The 5859-nt window shown below is 47.2% G+C and overlaps 1 pseudogene; it reads left to right on the top strand.

The window, feature by feature from the left end:
• The first annotated feature begins 4036 nt into the window (after positions 1-4036).
• On the top strand, positions 4037-4912 carry LOC100592603 (annotated as a pseudogene).
• The last annotated feature ends 947 nt before the right edge of the window (positions 4913-5859 follow it).

Below are 5859 nucleotides of genomic sequence, written 5' to 3'. Positions count from 1 at the left end.
CATGGAATACTATGCAATCATAAAAAACAATGAAATCATTTCCTTTGCAGCAACATGGATGCAGTGGAGGCGATTATCCTACGTGAACTAACACAGAAACAGAAAATCAAATATTGCATTTCTCATTTATTAAATGGGAGCTAAACAAAGGGTACACATGGACATAAAGATGGAGAAAATAGACTCCAAGGACTTCAAAAAGGGGGAGGCTGAGAGGGGGGTGAGGGTTGAAAAATTACCTGTTAGATATAAGGTCCAATATTTGGGTGATGGGTACACTAGAAGCCCAACCCCCACTATTACTCATGTAATACCCATGTAACAAACAAGTGTGTGTACCCTCTAGATCTAAAATAAAATTTAAAAAAATTAAAAAGAAAATTTAACACATTTTCATAATGAAATCTTTCAGCAAACTAGGAATAGAAGAAAAATACCTCAACGTAGTAAAGGTCATAATGAAAAGCCCACAACAAACATACTCATGGTGAAAATAGAACTACCATATAATCCAACAATTCCATCTCCGGCTATTTATTCCAAAGAATTGAAATCAGGAACTTGGAGAGATATTTGCACTCCTATGTTCATCACATCATTATTCACAACCAAGATACGGAAACAACCTAAATGTCCATCAACTGATGAATGAATAAACTGTGGTATGCACATATGATGGAATATTATTCAGTGTTAAAAATGGAGGAAATCTTGCCACATATGACAACATGAATGAACTTTGAGGACATGATGCTAAGTAAAATAAGCCAGTGATAGAACAAATACTGTGTGATTCTACTTAGATGAGGTATGTAAGATAATCAAAATCATAAAACCAGATAATAGAATGGTGGTGACCAGGGATTGGGAAAAAGGGGAAATGAGGAGTTGCTATTCAATGGGTATCAAGTGTCAGTTATGCAAGATGAATAAGTTGTAGAGATATGCTATATAACGTCATGCCTATAGTTAACAATACTGTAAATTTTGTAAACTTAAAATTTTTGAAAGTAGATCTCATGTTGTGTTCTTACTATAATGAATTTTTTTAGAAAGATATTTCATGCAAAGACTAACCAAAGGAGAGCAGAGAGAGATGGCTATACAAATATAAGGCAAAATAGACATTAAGGCAATAACTGTTACAAGAGACAAAGAAGGACATTAAATAATGATAAAATGCTCAATGCACCAAGAAGTAGAACAATTATCAACATATTCATTAAATATCAGATCTCCTAAATACATAAAATAAACATTGATAGAATTGAACGTAGAAGGCTGGGCGTGGCAGCTCACGCCTGTAATCCCAGCACTTTGGGAGGCCAAGGAGGTGGATCACCTGAGGTCAGGAGTTCAAGAGCAGCCTGGCCAACATGGCGAAATCCCGTCTCTACTAAGAATACAAAAATTAGCCGGGCTTGGTGGCACACGCCTGTAATCCCAGCTACTTGGGAGGCTGAGGCAGGAGAATCGCTTGAACCCGGGAGACGGAAGTGGCAGTGAGGTGAGATCACGCCACTGCACTCCAGGCTGGGCGACAGAGCAAGACTCCGTCTCAAAAAAAGAAAACGAAAATACAACTTACCAAAACTTGTAGGATGTGGCAAAAGCACTGGAAAGAGGGAAATTTATAGCTGTAATCACTTATACTAAAAAAAAGAAAGATCTCAAATCAACAATCTAACTTTACACTGTAAGGCTCTAAAAAAATAAAAACAAAATAACCCAAAGCTAGAAGAAGGAAGGAAATAATGGAGCAGAGAAAAATGAAATAGTAGCCTGCCTGCCTGCCTGCCTTCCTCCCTCCCTCCCTCCCTCCCTTCCTTTCTTTCTTTCTTTCTCTTTCTTTCCCTCTGTGGCCCGGGCTGCAATCTACTCAGCTCGCTGCTGCCCGCGCCGCGGACTGCCGGGACTGTCGCGGCGCGCCACCGCTGCCTGCTTTTTCTCGTTTGGCTGCAGGCGCGCGGTCGCCATGTTGGCCACACTGCTCACCAGCTCCTGACGCCGAGTGCTCTGCCCGCCTCAGCCTCCCGAGGTACTGGGACTGCAGACGGAGTCTCGCTCACCCGGTGCTCGGTGTTGCCCGGGCTGGAGTGCGGTGGCGTGGTCTGGGCTCGCGGCAGCCTCCGCCTCCCAGCCGCCTGCCTTGGCCTACCAGGGTGCTGGGATTGCAGCCCCTGCCCGGCCGCCGCCCCGTCTGGGAGGTGGGGAGCGTCTCTGCCCGGCCACCCATCGTCTGGGAGGTGAGGAGCGCCTCTGCCCGGCCACCCATCGTCTGGGAGGTGAGGAGCGCCTCTGCCCGGCCACCCATCGTCTGGGAGGTGAGGAGCGCCTCTGCCCGGCCACCCATCGTCTGGGAGGTGAGGAGCGCCTCTGCCCGGCCACCCATCGTCTGGGAAGTGAGGAGCGCCTCTGCCCGGCCGCCCCGTCCGGGAAGAAGTGAGGAGCGCCTCTGCCCGGCCGCCCCGTCTGGGAAGAGGTGAGGGGTGCCTCTGCCCGGCCGCCCCGTCTGGGAAGTGAGGAGCGCCTCTGCCCGGCCACCCACCGTCTGGGAAGTGAGGAGCGCCTCTGCCCGGCCACTCATTGTCTGGGAAGTGAGGAGCGCCTCTGCCCGGCCGCCCCGCCTGGGAAGTGAGGAGCGCCTCTGCCCGGCCGCCCCGTCTGAGAAGTGAGGAGCGCCTCTGCCCGGCCGCCCCCTCTGGGAAGTGAGGAGCGCCTCTGCCCAGCCACCCATCGTCTGGGAAGTGAGGAGCGCCTCTGCCCGGCCGCCCCGTCTGGGAAGTGAGGAGCGCCTCTGCCCGGCCACCCATCGTCTGGGAAGTGAGGAGCGCCTCTGCCCGGCCACCCATCGTCTGGGAAGTGAGGAGCGCCTCTGCCCGGCCACCCATCGTCTGGGAAGTGAGGAGCGCCTCTGCCCGGCCGCCCCGTCTGGGAAGTGAGGAGCGCCTCTGCCCGGCCCGCCCTCCGTCTGGGAAGTGAGGAGCGCCTCTGCCCGGCCACCCCGTCTGGGAAGTGAGGAGCGCCTCTGCCTGGCCACCCACCGTCTGGGAAGTGAGGAGCGCCTCTGCCCGGCCGTCCCGTCTGGGAAGTGAGGAGCGCCTCTGCCCGGCCACCCACCGTCTGGGAAGTGAGGAGCGCCTCTACCCGGCCACCCACCGTCTGGGAAGTGAGGAGCGCCTCTGCCCGGCCACCCACTGTCGGGGAAGTGAGGAGCGCCTCTGCCCGGCCACCCACTGTCTGGGAAGTGAGGAGCGCCTCTGCCCGGCCCCCTATCGTCTGGGAAGAAGTGAGGAGCGTCTCTGCCTGGCCGCCCCGTCTGGGAAGTGAGGAGCGCCTCTGCCCGGCCGCCCCGTGTCTGGGAAGAAGTGAGGAGCGCCTCTGCCCGGCCGCTCCGTCTGGGAGGTCTACCATGGAGGCCAGAAGCAATGTGGGGGATGGACGTGGTGGCTCACACCTGTGGTCCCGGCACTCTGGGGGGCGAGGCGGGTTGATCACTTCGGGCTAGGAGTTCGAGACCAGTCTGGCCAACTTGGCGAAACATGAAAAATACAACAGACAAACCAACCAACCAACTCAGTGACAACAAAACAGGTCTACCCTGGAGTCATACTCTAATTTTTTCTATTTTCCTCCCTTTCTGATCCTTTATCCCACTTTCTTTTTCTTCCTCTTCCTTCTCCCTCTTCTTTATCAAATAGAGGATTGAGTTATTATCACTGATCCACATAAAGTCCCTCTCTACTTTATTTTAACTCCCACCCCCCATTTCTATTCCCCGACTTCCCATGTGTAACCTTCCTAATATGTTTGATACGCATCTTTTTGTTTGTATGTATTTTTAGAAAATGTTTATTGTTTTTGTGTGCAAAAAAATTAAAAAAAAAAAAGAAATAGTAAATAGAAAAATAATCGAGAAAATAAAGAAAATCAAGAGTTGCTTCTTTGAGAAGATTAACAAAATTGACAAATTGTTAGCCAGAATAACTAAGAAAAAAACAGAGAAGACCCAAATAACTAAAATCAGAAATAAACAGTGGACATTAAAACCAATTTTACGGTTCCACCATGGCCTGCGGCCCAGGGACTGCTTCGAAACTACTGGGAGCGACTACTGCGGAAGCTTCCATAGAGCTGGCCGGGCTTTCCTACTTCTCCGTGGGGACCAGCATTAGCAGTACAGAGCCCAGCCATATTTACAGAGCCAGCAAATGATACCAGTGGAAGTAAAGAGAATTCCAGCCTTTTGTGTAGTATCTTTTGGATTGCAGCTCCCAAAAACAGACGCACCATTGAAGTTAACCTGTGTAGGAGAAGAAACCTTTAGAAGCTTATTAAAGTTAAGAACAGTATAGGCGGGCACGGTGGTTCACGCCTGTAATCCCAGCACTTTGGGAGGCCGAGGTGGGCGGATCATGAGGTTAGGAGATCAAGACCAGCCTAGCCAACACAGTGAAACCCCGTCTGTACTAAAAATACAAAAAATTAACCGGGCGTGGTGGCACACGCCTGTAGTCCCAGCTACTTGGGAGGCTGAGGCAGAAGAATCACTTGAACCCGGGAGGTGGAGGTTGCAGTGAGCCGAGATCGCCCCACTGCACTCCAGCTTGGGCGACAGAGCAAGATTTCATCTCAAAAAGAAAATGAAAAAAAAAAGAACAATATAGATGTTTGTCCTGAATGTGATCACCTGAAACAGAAATATGTCCTTTGTGGCTACTGCTATGAGAAAGTGTGCAAGGAGACTGCTGAAATCAGACGACAGACAGGGAAACAAGAAGGGGGGCCTTTTAAGGCTCCCACCATAGAGACTATGGTGCTGTACAAGGGAGAGACGCCGTCTGAACAAGATCAGGGCAAGAGGATGATTGAACGAGACAGAAAGCAACCATCTTGGTTCACCCAGAATTGACACCAAAGATGTTAAAAGGATAACTTCACAGTAAATCATTTCTCCTGAAATAGAGGAAGATTCTTTATGTTGTTGTGCTTGTTTTTTAATCATCAATATAGTTTAACACATTCTTTCTAAGCAGTTTTGTGTGGGATAATTTGAAGAATATAATATGAGTAAATGCTGAAAATTTTGTGTATCCAAAGGCTCAATGGATTATGTTTCTATTACATATAAGGTTTAAGTAAACATAAAATTTCCAGAACAAAAATAAAAAATTTAAAATTCCTGGCAAGAAAAAACAATTTTACAGAAATATAAAGGATCTTAAGAGACTACTATGAATAATTATAGGTCAACAAATTGGATAACCTAGATGAAAGGGACAAATTCCTAGAAAACAAACCTACCAAGACTGAATCATGTAGAAATAGAAAATCTGAGCAAATCTGTAATTAGCAAGGACACTGAATCAGCTGTCAAAAACCTCCCAAAAGAAAACCTCAGGACCCTATGGGCTCACTCATGGATTCTACAAAACATTTAAAGAAGAACACAAATACTCCTGAAACTCTTCCAAAAGAAAAAAAAATGAAGAGGAGGGAAAACTTCCAAATTCATTTAATGAGACCAGCATTGTCTTGATACCAAAGCCAGACAAAGGCACTACAAGAAAACTATAGACCGATATCTCTGATAAATAGTGATTCAAAAATATTCAACAAAATACTAGCAGAGTTCAACAGCACATTAAGAGAATTATACATCATGACAAGGGGATTTATTACTGAAATGCAAGGTTGGTTCAACATATGAAAATCAATCAATGTAGTAAACCACATTAACAGAATAATGGAAAAAGTCCACATTACCACCTCAACTAATGCAGAAAAACATTTGACAAAATTTAACAGTCACTTATGATAAAAACACTCTATAAACTAGGAATGAATAGCAGGAAAATA

This window comes from Nomascus leucogenys, chromosome X (genome assembly GCF_006542625.1).
Source record: "Nomascus leucogenys isolate Asia chromosome X, Asia_NLE_v1, whole genome shotgun sequence".
In the NCBI taxonomy this organism is placed as follows: Eukaryota; Metazoa; Chordata; class Mammalia; order Primates; family Hylobatidae; genus Nomascus; species Nomascus leucogenys.
The sequence above is the reverse complement of the archived record's forward strand: the minus strand, read 5'-3'. Positions and strand labels throughout refer to the sequence as shown.